The 15,031-nt window shown below is 36.4% G+C and overlaps 1 protein-coding gene across 2 annotated transcripts in view; it reads left to right on the plus strand.

Moving 5' to 3' along the window:
• The first annotated feature begins 435 nt into the window (after positions 1-435).
• Positions 436-15,031, plus strand: part of LOC145686678 (NACHT domain- and WD repeat-containing protein 1) — a 1,466,154-nt gene continuing 1,451,558 nt past the window's right edge. For both annotated transcript variants that reach the window (XM_081760197.1, XM_081760198.1), the window contains exon 1: positions 436-562. The gene's annotated coding sequence lies outside the window, so the exon portion shown is untranslated. The remainder of the gene's footprint in view (positions 563-15,031) is intronic.

The following is a 15,031-nucleotide window of genomic DNA, read 5'->3' on the forward strand; positions in this document are numbered from 1 at the left end:
GTAAAAGGCATGTGCGCTTTCCACTAATACAAGTGTTCACTTTATTTAATAATTATTTGAATAAAGGTCATATGCAAAATAGAATCAATTTGTGATTTTCTTTTTTTAAAAAAAGAAAAAGAGAAAGAAAAGTATATAAATGTAATTAGATTCACAAAATTAGCCTATTAGAATTATTCTAAGCAAAACTAACTAAGAAAGAGAGATTATAAAGGGAGAGAATATGTATACACACTGAAAGACTGCATTCACATTAATATATACTAGCGCTAGGGTAATAAAAGCGTTCCCTTTGCCCTTCCTTGTACTGTGGAGTATGTGTTCACTTTTTTGTTCGTTCACTTTCCGGCCGCGCGTGCAACGAGACCTGTTGCGCCCTCTGTTATTCGATTCGCGGGAGCTCTTTTGGCGCCCAGCAAACCCAAAACCCCAAGCAAGCAATCCATACGCGAAGGAACGACTAGCCAGGACTCGCGTCGCGTCGCGGTGCGGAGCAGATAGGTTTGAGCTGTGAGCGCGGTTGAACGTGAAATTAAAACGCTCCCGTTCTACAGACTCTCACGTGAGTACACACACATGTAAAGTTCCATTAGTATTCCTTTCTTTTCTTTTTCCTTTTTCTTTTTAATTCTTCGACGCTTTTTCTATTTCTTGCCTTTTTCTTCTTCATAACGCCTAAGTGATTAGTGAAATGCAAATTTATTTTAACGTGAGGCATAATACACGTTACTTAGCGAGAAGCCACGAAAAAAATAATTCATTTACAAACACATGCACACGACACCACATTTACATATTTACGACAGTGCAAGATTATACGTATTATCTCAAAACGAGTGACGTCATACTTGTTTGCCAAGTATACACGCAGATAAAACAACTCGAAAGCTTTGTTGGATAACTGCTTACTTCTAAAGTGTACGGTACTGAGTTCAATTCCTTATTTACGTTGTTGTTACGCTTTATTAATGTGCCGTGTATTCTAATAGTTAGCGCGTAAACACGATAGATTGCCAGTAAAGCGTTTTCCTGTGGGGTGCAATGTTTCGTGAGTTCGATCCCAGCTGATGTGAACTTATGTAAGGAGTTCTCTCATGTTCTTCCTGTCTCGTTTTACACAAATTCTTCTCTTTTAAGTTCCACTTAGCCAGTGCGTACTTTTGGTGCGAGAGACACGGTGTCATAAAATCCTATTCCTATAAAATCATATTCATGGGCGGCTGGTGGGGGAAGTCACACCGATGAAAAATGCATTGTTTTCATATATATATATATAGCCTTTGTGCTAAAAAGAAGCGCTAAACTCCGGAATCAAACAGCTCATTATCATTCAGCCGATAAGATGTAAAGTTCGAAGGTGAAATTAAAAAGAAAAAAAGACTGCAGTTTAAAGATATATTCACGGCATATTTCTCCTTATTTTTGAATATCCGTGTAATATTCCTAGAAGTTGAGTGAAATAGAAAAAATGTGATTTTTTTTAACTTTAAAACATGAATTGATGCTCTGTAATATTTTACCAGAATGACTTTTTCGATATTTCTTGTAATATCGAAACGTTTTACAGTATTCCTTATACGTAGGTCTATTATGTGTGGCGCTTAATAATTTATAACTTATTGAATTAGATTTATTTATTTACTTTGTAGGCTATAATGCAAAAAAAAAAAAAAAAAAAAGGTAACACGATATTACAATCGTCATCACAGATAGGATTTACAACACTGATCCAATTCGCGATTTTTTCGGGTCCTGTTCTGGAACCTAATCCGACGTAAAATATATATATTATTATCACTCATTTACGCTAAATTAAACAAACAAAAAAAAAAAAAACTCAAATTTAAGATATTTTCAATTATTCTGTTTGGAAGTCTGCTTTTTTCCCCTGAGAACGATATATTCAATATATATTCGAAATTTTAGGAAATATTGAATGTCTTTATATTTACAAGGTCAGCCTAACATAAATCCAAAGTTCTCAATATATTGTAGCTCCAAACCGGTCGGAGAGCTCGGAATGGGCTTGTATAATGGTTATTTTGAAATTGGGTTCTTAGACTCACAATCCGCAATAGGGCTCACGCTTACAAATCTTAACGAAGCTCATGTAGTCTTAGGTCAACACGCTTTCGAGCCTGGGCTGTTACTCCTCAATTAAACTCGCTCTGGCGCACTCAATCTCGCGCTTAGTTTACTCGGCTCGCACTCACTAAAAGTTCGGGACTTATGCTCGTTCAGACCGAAATTTTGGCGCTCATGTTGCAGGACTTGTGCACACACGGGCTTACGTTCCTTTATTGAAGTTGCTCTGCGTACCGTAATTGCTAATACTTTTGCCTAGAGGTCCCGGGTTCGATTCCCAGTGGGGTACGGTTAGAAAGGTGTAACAGCTAGACCAGTCATCCTGCGTTAGGTTTTTCCTGGGGTTTTCTCATTCACACGGGGTAAATGCCGGGATGATACCTAACTTATCAGTCCCAGGCTACTTCCTTCCTTCCTCACTTCTCTGGATAATGTAGTAATCACCGAGGGACGTCATTTCTCATACGGACCGAGCTTAAGGCTATTAATACTGGTTATATAAATGAACAAATCATTTATTGCTCTCGAGTATGATTGAGGCCAAGGGCTGGGTTCGAGAGTTTGGACATTTCTGATACCCAGAGACTTCTACTTAGTAATATCACTAATTAACACAGGTTTTAGCCCTACAAAAATGATTACTTTTAAAGTTGTTTTAGGAAGAATGTCCCACGGTTATGCCGGTGAGACTAAAGGAGACCGTGATGATGAGTAATGAGTGAAATGGTGGAATGAAGAAAGTGGGAGGAAACGGGAGAACCCAGAAGAAACCCACGCACACGGTGTTTGTCCACCACAAAGTTCACTTGGCGTCAGCAGGGTTTGAGCCCGGAAACCCATGCACCAGAGGTAAACGCTTCAGCACTGAGCCACCGCGGCCCGCTTTCGGCTAAAACATACGGATTATTGATGAGAGTGAATGATTGTAAAAGAATCGGTGGAATTATGATGTCGGAGGAAAAGGGAGAATCCTGAAGTAACCCACAGACAGTATGTTGTCTATCACAAACTCACTTGGCCAGGGATCATTGAAACATAGACCTCTAACACCAGAGGTGAGAGCTGTACTACCGTTTCCTAACATGTTTGAAATTACATTTTTTAAATCAAGATAGCTAAATGCGCAGAAACATAATACCAAACTATTAGGACTAGGTAACTATGGAGTTCGGAAATTCATCGCCACGAACAGAAAGAAGGTTTTCTATCCTATTCTTGTCAATGTAGTCGGGCTTTAGTACTGCTTTCTTCAACACCTGTTTCACCGTATCTTTCCAGTTTCTTGTATATACAATGGATTTTCAACATTTCGCGCAAGTTTACTTATGCGAGAAACCTGTTTTGGCCATCTTAAATGTCTTATCAGAAACCTCGAAATATATATATATATATCCGGTGACGTCTGTAGATCTATTATTGTGGAGTTCCGTGCTGTATAACTTCCTCAATCTATTCTCTATTATTTGTCTTCTTTGGTTCAAAAAATATTGTCAAAACTTTCTTTCCAAATAACATATCCTTGAAAAGTTGTCATGTTAATAGACAACTTTTACGCGCATAGAATAGTGTCGGATAGAATAGTGTCGGTAATACTATCGTATATACATAACACAAAATGTTTAGTTATTCACAATACAAATGCAAACCGTTCATACGTTTAAAATGAATTTTGAAAGTACAGTAGACTTGCGATTGTATTGTGGAAGTTTCGCCATTATTATTTAACTTTGTGCTGGAATACACTACAAGGAAAATCAAAGATAGCAACCAGGGCCTAGAGATGAACGGTATTTACCAGGTTATGGCATATGCTGATGATGTAAATTTAATAGGGGATGATAGGAGAACAATAGAAAGAAATGCAGAGATCTTATTAAACGCTTGCAGGGACATGGGCTTACAAGTAAAATGTAGAGAAAACTAAATACATGGAAGTGCGTCGGGATAGTAATACGGTAAATTATGGATGCGGCGCGGCAAAATACTAAATAATACTTTTGATAAAATGGATACTTTCAAATATTTAGCATCAGTATTAACATACGAAAATCATATTCACGAAGAAATTGAATGTCGACTAAAAGCAGGGAATTCGTGTTACTATTCGGTTCAAACTCTCTTGACGTCGCGAATCCTGTCAAAGAATTTGAAGCTTAAAATATATAAAACGATAATCATGCCGGTTGTTCTGTATGGTTGCGAAACATGGTCACTTGCTCTGAGGGAAGAACATAGACTGAAAGTATTTGATAAGAAGATTCTGAGTCAAATATTAGGACCCAAGAAGAACGGAAATGGGGAGACGCGAAAACTTCATAACGAGGAACTACATAATTTATACGGTTTACGAAACATTGTTAGGGTCGTCAAGTCTAGGAGGTTAAGTGGGCAGGCCACGTAGCTAGAATGGAAGAAAGTAGAAACCATTAACTCCTAAATCTTTAAGCTCAGTCGTTTATGTGACATCATAGGGTAAAAGAGAGACCAAAAGATGTCGCATAAAACCATCACTGATTTTAAAAAAATAAAGAAGTAAGAACACAATGCAGAACAATTATTAACGTTTAAAGATACGAAAATCATTACCCAATATACTGCAATAATAAGTATGGTTTATGCGCAGTTACGTATATCACATCATTGATGAACTTCTCGTGGCGCAGAAGAAATCTGATAACCAACTAATTTCTTATATGTCCTATGGAAATCGGAGGTTCAATGCTGCATTCGCAAATGCTCCATTGACTTCTGTTCTTAGCCAACTGGATAAAGTTTCCACTTGAATTCATTCATAATATTGTCCTCCCATCTACGCCTAGGTCTTCCTAATGTTCGTTTCCCGATTGCATTTCCACACTAAACTTTGAAAGCGTCCCTATTTTCTTCCGTTCTGGCTACAATGACCTGCCCACCTAAGCCTCCTAGACTTACGACTCTAACAATATCAATTAAACGGCATAAATCATGCAGTTCCTCGGTATTGAAGTTGCCGCCATTCCTCATTCCCGTCCCTCTTGGGTCCGATAATTCTCCTCGAAATTTTTCGCCTGGGTTCTTCCCTTAAAGTGAGGAACCATGTTTCGGATCCGCACAGAACAGCAGGCATAGTTATCGTTTAATATATTTTAAACTTCAAGATTCTGATAACTTGATTAACAAGAAATCAGGGCATACATCAATTTGTACAGACATTTGAAAGACGAGGTGAGAAAACTTGGAAACGAAGCGAAAAAGGTTATCGAGAACGGAGAAAAGCTTATCGAGAATTAAGACGAGAAAAGGTTATCGAGAACGGATAAAAGCTTACCCGAGAATTGAGGTAAGAAAAGGTTATCGGGAACCGAGAAAATCTTATCAAGAATTGACACTAGAAAAGGTTATCGAGAACCAAGAAAAGTTTATCAGAATCGAGACGAGAAAAGGTTTTCGGGAACAGAGGAAAGCTTGTCAAGAATTGAGACAAGAAACGGTTATCAAGAATCGAGAAAAGTGTATCGAGAATCGAGACGACAAAAAGTTATCGAGAACTGAGAAAAGCATATCGAGAATCAAGACGAGAAAAGGTTATTGAAAATCGAGAAAAGCAAATCGGGAATTGAGACGAGAATAGGCTACCGAGAACCGAGAAAATGTTATCGAGAATCGAGACGAGAAGGGGTTATCGAGAACCAAGAAAATCTTATCGAGAATCGAGACGAGATGAGAAAACATTATTTCTTGTCTCGTCTTGTCTTACGAGCAACACTAAGTAACTCACGAACCCTTTAAGTTAGACTTGAAACACGATATATAAATTACTTTTTTTAAAAGAAAAAAGTTGACAAGTATTCCGGTATTTTTGAAAATTTCCCTTTCAAAAGAGGGAAGTTACGCTATTTTATAATATTTTGATTTTCTATTTTGTATTTCTTAAAATAGTGAAAGAGAGGAAAGAGTTAAACCTTTTAAACTTAGTTTATTTAATTAAAAACAAAGTTAACACGTGGGTTTACCCAGTATTTATTATCATTACACTTTGATTTTAGTGCTAAAGCAGGGGCGTCATTTAGTAGGGGGCAGGAGGGGGCAATTGCCCCTTCCGACCAAGAGTTTGTTGAATACATATATATATATATATATATATATATATATATATATATATATATATATATATATATACTTTAATCGAGAGTCTACTAAGATACTAGTACAAAACGTGAAAATCTTATTTGTAGTGTTCTTGTCCCCCTCAAGCGAAGTCTGAAATGGCGCTCCTGTGCTAAAGGAAAAAAGGAAGTTTAAATAATGTCACAACGGATAACAGCTGCACTGTTTGGAATATTTTTTTTAAATATAGTTAGGACTTGGGTTGAGCTTGAGTTCCATCAGTCATTTTGATTTAAATGTGTATCTTAAAGGCAAGTGAAGGGACTCAAATACCTTTAAAGGACGAGTACTTCACCTAGTGCTATTATAGAATTTGTATCATAACTTCTTGGGCATTAGTTTCCGACGATAATAATTTTTGCACTGATGTGGTAACGTGTATTTTTTATCCTCAGTCTTGGATCTCTCTGCTAGTCTAGTAGCTACAGCACGTGTGCCTTCTGTGCGTATAATTCAGGGTTCGATTTCTGGTAGAATATGCTGAACTTACCATGGTTTCGATTACACGTTATACTGTAGGTTCACGTCTCACATAGTGTCGGTTCTGAAAAGGGATGCTAAATTTCAACAAAATAAATTTTAAAGCTACTTTTAAATCTCTTTATTTACTTGGTTCTCTATTCCTAGTTCATCTAAATATCTTATATTTAGTCACGCTCTCTACTTTACTACTATCCTTTACAATATTCCCATGTGGAACCTCCCTTAAGGATTTATAAGTTTGCGTACGAGCTTTGGCACAGAGACTCGGATTCAATTCCTGGCTGGAGTTCATGTAATTCGTAACCTACGTTAACCTACATATCCATGCATTATACAACCTCTATGCTAAGAGGAACGCTAAATCCTAATCAACTTATTAACCTAACCTCATGCTGAAAGGACTTAGGAATAAGATTTTTGGGCTTTCGGCGTCTTTGACCATTTAGAACATCACGTCTGATTGATGACGTCCCTCGGCGAGCACACTATCCTGGGAAAGGGAAGGAAGGAAGCGGCCTGGGACCTTTAAATTAGGTACCACCCCGGCATTTGCCTGATGTGAATCAGGAAAACCTAGGAAAATCTCATCAGGATGGTTAGCCTGAGAAAGCTTTTTACAATTTTTCGACGGAGTAACCCACCGGGAAATGAACGCAGGACCGCTCGCACTGAATGCGAGAGCATTAGAAACAACGCTACGCAGGGCCACCTATGCTGAAAGATATGCTAAATCCTAATCTATTTATTATCCTAACCTCTATGCTGAAATGGACGATAAATCCTTATCTACTTATTAATCTGACCTTTACACTGAAAGAAACACTAAATCCTAATCTACTTATAAACCTAACCTCTATAATGAAAGGAACGCTAAATCCCAATTTACTTCTTAATCTAATCTCTATGCTGAAAGGAACACTAAATCCTAATCTACTTATTAACCTAATCTCTATGCTGAAAGGGACGCTAACTCCTAATCTACTTATTAACCTAATATTTACGCTGAAAGGGACGCTAAATCCTAATCTACTTATTAATCTAATCTCTATGCTTAAAGGAACACTAGCTCCTAATCTACTTATTAACCTAACCTCTATGCTGAAAGGGACGCTAAATCCTAATCTACTTATTAATCTAATGTCTATGCTTAAAGGAACGCTAACTCCTAATCTATTTATTAGCCTAACCTCTATGGTGTAAGGAACGCTAACTCCTTATCTTCTTATTACCCTAACCTTTATCGCGTTCCAATTCCTAACTAATTCCCAGTGGCGGCTGGTACTATATGTTGCATGGTTGTGCAACCGGATATTTTTTTAAATACTAAAAATATTTTTAAGTGTTAAAGTAGTGTATCAGTAAAAAATAAACCTTTGCTCTTGAACGCAAAACAGTATTGATGCATTTCTGAAAAAAGTCAATTAAAAAGCGGAAAGAAAGAGAGATTTACCTTTCCAGTGGCAGCGAACGTTGCCACTGGAAGCAGTAACATTGAGCATATGGCAGCGAGCCCCTATCTCTTAACATGGGGAAGTGGATTTATTCTTGCATCGCTCCTATCTTTCCGTATTGGTCCCTTGCGGTTGCATTTTTTCCGCAACTGGTCAGCTCTGTAATAGTTACGAATTCCTCCGCTTAGCAGCGCTTGACTCAATTGATAGGGTGAGGAAGATACAGACGCGTGGAAGAAAGAAGTTATTCACAAAACATAAACTCGCAAAGAACAAATATAAGTCTGGTGGTAGCAGGGACCGATCCAGGCTGAAAGTTTGGGGGGCGGTCGTTCGAAGTCAATAGATTTTATTTAACATTTATAATACAAAGGTGAAAATTCTTGGGATAAGATTTATTAAAAAAAAATCCTGTTCTGGGAAGGGGGGGGGTCAATCGAGTCTCCAAGAAGAAAATGTCTTACTACTGGTCTAATTCCTAGCTCTGTGTCTTTTGTGCACATGATTTCGTGTTCGATTTCCGGCGGAGAGCATAAATTAATATCAAATCATTCACTTCCAATACTCATCTGTCTTCTTTAGCCTAATTTGCTGGAATGTTAAACTATTTTTTTTTTTTTCATTTTCAAAGGAAAACATCTTAGATTTCATGCTTCTTTACAGACAAAAAAATACGTGGTTCCTGAAAATGGACTTTTTGTTCCGTATATTTATACAAAGAAATGCTAACCAAATGCATATTGTCGAAGGAGAGAGGTGTTTCTGGACCCTAAAGAAAATAAAGCGGAAAATATTTGCAGTAGCGATGCTTTCTATTCAGAGAAACTTGGCGAGCAGCATTTCAGATTTCAATAAAGTCATAGAAAAAATTGAAGCCCAAAAGATGGAAGAAAGACCTTCCATTCTAAAATAATACATAGTTTATGTAATTAAATAATTTTGTTTAACTGCGTGCATGCAATTTTCTTGCTTTTTTTTCTTCTTTTCGGATTAACGCCATCATTCATGGCTTACAGCACATACTATATATTCGATTTATCTCGTGTTCAATAACATGAGTGTAGAGGTTTTGTATATAAATAGTGTATAAACGTACATTGATAGTGGTTGTTTGAAAAAAAGGAAAAAGCTTATATATTAAATTAATATTAGAGAAATAATTTAATCAATAATATACAAATAGAGCTTAAAAGACTTTCCTCTTCAAATTTCCTAAATATTTTTTGGATAAGACTCAAGAATGTTGGGGGAGGGGAACACTTGCGCGTACCTACATACCTTTGTACATTGCAACCGGTGATTGTACAGACTACGACCCGCTACTGCTAATTCCTAAGACAGAATTCATCAACAGGACTAACACTCATTTTCATTCTCTTATAACTACATGGATACTACATAATTAGTAAATATAGTCCAACGTTAACAGCGCTTGATGCCTGAACCATCTTTATTTTTAAGTCCATTGATTTATATGAAGGGTTATGTTTTGTTTTCTTTTAAATGAAACATAAATTTTACTTATTTCTTTTTCAAATCTATCTAAGTATTTCTTGCTTCGTGAAAATTAATAACCAAATGTAATTAACAATAAATTTATTTATGTATAATGTAAAATAATTTTCGAGAAAGCAGGAACATTTAACTAGCCTTGGAGAAAAATCTGTAAAATGACAACTCATTAAAATACATAGTTAGCCAACAACTAAATGCTCCAGAATATTTGGTCTTTTTCAACAACTTAACAAACAATCATTTAATACGTAGTTCCCCAGCACGAACCAACGTAATACATTCAATCCTCTTCCACTGAGAATTGAACCAAAGACAACGACCACCAAAGGCTCACGCACTAGCCTCTCGCCCAGTAGGAACGACAACATTTCCGTATTCTCGATTAATGTAGTTCCTATTTTTACCATCTTTTCTATACGTGTAATTCCAGAACAACTGATTTTACATCTCCTATCAAATATATGTTAAAAATATGCATATTCTCTTGCACTGATTTTACGTCTCCTATCAAATATATGTTAAAAATATGCATATTCTCTTGCACTGATTTTCCATCGTCTGCAATCAAACGTCTGCCAATAGAAAATACATTACGTATTCCCTTGCACTAATTTTCCATCGTCTGCAATCAAATGTCTGCTAATAGAAAATACACTACGTATTCTCTTGCACTGATTTTCCATCGTCTGCAATCAAATGTCTACCAATAGAAAATACATTACGTATTCCCTTGCACTAATTTTCCATCGTCTGCAATCAAATGTCTGCCAATAGAAAATACATTACGTATTCTCTTGCACCGATTTTGCATCATCTTCTTTGAAATATATGTCAAAAAAGTATGTGAATTCTCTTGCACTGATCTTACATTGTTTCTTATCAAATGTATGTGATCCCAATAAAACGAATAACTAGTTAAGGTATTATTTCTGTGCTATTGCCCCATTCGTGTATTCTAAAAGGAAAAGTATAGAGAGATGGTGAAGAAACATCTTGCTTCAAGTTGTTATTTATTTCGAAAGAGTCAGACGAACGTTTTCCTATTTTCACCCTACTTCTGGTTTAACTAACACAGTTCTTGGTTAATCTTAACCATCTTTTTGGAATTTCCAGATTTCTTTAAGAACATATAAAGCTATTCTATTGTAAATTAATTTCTAAGTATTCCAAAAGATTGTAAATCATTGGAGAATCGTTAAATATGATATTTCTTATTTCAGAGTGTTTACCTCTGGTCCCAGGTCATGTGAATTTCTTTTGGATATCATCAAATCTGTGAGTTTAGGCTGTGGGTTCTCCCATCTCTCGAAAATTTTCTCACCTGAATTTGAAAATGTATGCCATGAATTTTTTTCTTTTGATTTCACTTAGAGGACATCGGGATCCTTCCGCGCCATGAAAGGTCCACAAAGAATGTGATACCACGTTTAAAGCATAAGTATTATTGAATTTAAATATGTTTAAACGTTGACAAATGCTCTCCGATGTGACAGTGCAATCACTTGTTTTTTTTATTTTTTTTTAAATTATGGTTTTAATATTTTGAATTATGTTATACTAGAACAGTGCTACATATCTAAGACTTGCGTGAACTAGGGTTGTCCTTAAGATTCGTGAAATGTCTCGTCTCAAATCTAAAACTGATACTTCTCGTCTCAACTCTCGTTGTGATTGTACATATTAACATTTGAAAATACCCAAGTCATTACACAATATGTATACTCCAATAATAAGTATGGTTGAATAATGTTATGTTCTTTATGGATGTCTCATGATTCGGAAGGATTCTAATATATTTTAGATGAAATTAAAATGAAATCTTTGAAGTTTTACGTTCCACAGTTGTGCCGGCTAGACTAAAGGAGACGGTGATGATGAGAAATGAATGAAATAGTGGAATAAGTAATTGGAGGAAACGGGAAAACCCCGAGAAAATCCACGCGCACGCTTTGTCCACCACAAAGTTCACTTCATGCTAACTGGGATCGAACCAAGGACTTTATGCATCAGAGGAGAACGCTCTACCACTGAGCCACCACAGCCCTTAGATGAAATGAATTTGAAACAAACACTTTATAAATTTTGTACATGCATTTACAAAACAAGACGAGACGAGAGTTCTTCAGAATTTACGAGACGAGGTGTTAAAACTTATTTCTCGTCTCGTCCCGTCTCGCGGGCAGCAGTAATCAATCCATTTCTTGTCTCCTTTAACCTAAAGTAAACTTACCATTGTCCCTGCTTTTGCTGAATATGTCCTGCTTCTCTTTGCATTACTTTCTACTATGTCCGGCAGGCATTTAAATAATTTAAGAATTGTTCCGCATTTAATCAAACGTTTGTATGTTTGCATTTTGACTATTAACATAATTAGAAGAAATTATTGAAATTCTTAAACAGTTTGTATCATCTATGTAATTGAGCATGTACTTAAAATTGTCAATCTCAATTTGGAAATCCAAAAAGTGCAATGACAGAAAGAATAAACAAGGGAGTAATAAATTCTCAGAGGGCAAAAGGGAAAGATCTCAATTATTGTTGTAAAATATAATTTAAAATAGATTATCTGTGAATTATTTTACTGGTAGTTGTTTCAGAACATGTTTTGGGGGGAGGGGTCAAAAAAAGAGAGTTGTAGACAAGTATAATTTTGTCCCTGTAACCAACGCGGCTTCAATATCCCCAACGCATTTCCATATAAGGTAAACTGTTTTCAATATGTTAAGAAAAAGTTTTAAAAATGACCGCTTTTCCTAAACGAAAGGTCAGGCAATTTTATTAAACGAACTTTTGTAGTAGATAATTTTCATAAGGTAACATCTATCTATCTAAGGAAGATGCGAAATAAATAAATAAATAAATAAATAAACTATGCTTAAATCTTAAGTACGTATTACAGATATATATCTTCAATGTGGAGCCACTACCTATCTACTGACTGCCTTGGGTTCGAAGTCTGGTGCGACCGGGAAGGTTCTTCTCGTTTTGCCCTTATTCTAATGCAGTTTAAGGATTCGCCCAGCCTCGATAAAATATGTATCTGAGAAGCCCTGAGAGCCTAAGTGTTCGGAGCAAGTACACTATACCACTCGTTGTATGTGCTGGAGTCTAAAAACGATACTGCCTCACATCAACACACCCAAATAAGAGAGAGGAAAAGGGTTTCATCATGTAATTGTATATTCTATTGAACTGTTTCTATTGAAATATTTCATATAAACTATTCTTTATTGTACTGGTAAGCTTTATAAATGAAAATTTTACCACCAGTTTCACTTATTTCCAGCGAAGAACTCAAAGGGAAAAAAATGCAAATTTTAGAACATACGTAGACCGTTTGATGTATAAGCTTTTGTGAGTATCTATTTCAGAATCCTTATGTTGTTTAAAAATCAAACCAGAGATTGAACGTCTCTGGCTTGGCGTAGAATTAGATTTGGAATATTTTTTCCAGCAAGTAGTGCCTCTTTAGTCTCGAGTTTAAGTGAGCCTTTTGTGAGAATAGCTTCAATTAAGTGTTACGTGAGTGGACTGATAAGCCGATTGCCAACCAGGCTGCTATTTGACATTGTGACGGGGTACGTTGTTTGACGCAGACATGTCACGGGAGCATTGCACTGATAAGTGCTTTATATGACGTTATGACGTGCTATTTTTGTCTTAGTTCTCCCTGACAGTTCATATGTTTACCTTAATTAGGTCCTGTTGTATTACGTGTACTTAAGTATTCAAGGGAAGAGAATTAATTATAACATACCTATAACGTAAGTTCTGTATACCATATTTGCTGTCCCAAGTTGTTATTATTATTAGGTATTCTGCATTTTGGCTGGTCCTGGGACTAATGAGGTTTTATTTATTTACTACCTTAGATTATCCGCTTTGCTGGATTAAAATAAATAGAAAAAAATAGAAACTTTAAATGCAGAACTCCTTAACTCATGTGTTTTGTACCCGTGAAAAGTGCTGTGTTATTTTCGATAATTTTTGTATATGTCCCCCCCCCCCCCAAGTTGAGGAAGGTCCAGGGTCGGATCCAGGATTTTCTGAGGAGAGTGCACCAATAATTACCAGTACATTTGAATTGAATTGGAATTTTTTAAATGCCTTTAGACATCTGTGATGGGAATGACGAAATGCTCTAGAAATGCTAAGAATCTGTTCTCGGTGAACACTTTTCTTTCAACTTTTAGAAAATTGACTTGACCTATCGATTTTGCAAAACTTCCCTTTATGACAGCAAAAATTTTCGAAAAGTGTTGCTATTTTCACTGCTAGCTTCTCACTTTAGGTAGTGTATATTTACAACAACGAAGGGGGTGCACGTGCACCTTTGTACCCCACAAAATCCGGCCCTATATATAGAAATATTCTCAATCTTCAGCTTCCTCTTTTTAACTCCCAATATTTTCTTCCATTTTTCATATCATCGATCATTTGTGTTCTTCTTTTTACTCCTCGCGTTTCTTCTATGGAGATATGAAGAAGACAATTTCTTCGCAAGATGTTTCTTTGTTTGAATGTTCGAAGAACTCTTTATCCAAATGTTCGAATATTGAATTTTTCGGTCTTTAAGAGCACTGATTTCGACTTCCAAACTAATGCTGTGCATAAATGTTGGAGATCTTATAGAACGGAGGGCAGCGGTAGCTCAGTGGGTAATGGCATCCAACAGGGCGCTCCCTTGAGCAGTTAGCTTTTTATTCTAAGTTTAGGGCCATTTCTATAAAATATCCGACATGCCCTTCATGGTGTCACTATAAGTAATACTTCTGTGCGAATTTAGTCATTTATGGACGATGTTACAAGTTTCACGACTGGTCACGCCGACTTCAACGTTTTACTACAGCACGTACGGCTCTACGAATCAGTATCCGGAGCCAAGCTTAACCCTAATAAAACGTACGTAATGCTTCTGAGTAAGTCAACCAATATTACTACTACTTCCCTTGGACAGCTACAACAGTCAGTTAATATCTCGGGAGCGACTTTCAGTTCTAGTGTGGTGGACATTATTATTAATAATGTTGGCCTTAGAGTCAATCGGCTAACTTATGTTCTTGACCAAAATTGATTTCGGAACCTTAGCCTCTTATCTCGCTTAGAATTTGTGCGTTTGTATGGATTATCTCAATTATATTACATTGCCCAAGTCTTGCCTTTTTCTACTTGTCATCTTGCAAAAGTTGAGACAATTGTGGGTAATTTTCTTTGGAAACCTATGACTTTTCGTGTTTCCTACCAAATCTTGTCCAACGATTTCTAGAACGGTGAATTAAATTTGAAAGATGTCGAATTGCAGACTAAAGCCCTATTGCTCCATGAGCATCCTGATCATCCTACCAATCAGC

This window comes from Thermobia domestica, chromosome 5 (genome assembly GCF_964235325.1).
Source record: "Thermobia domestica chromosome 5, izTheDome1.hap1.1, whole genome shotgun sequence".
NCBI lineage: Eukaryota > Metazoa > Arthropoda > Insecta > Zygentoma > Lepismatidae > Thermobia > Thermobia domestica.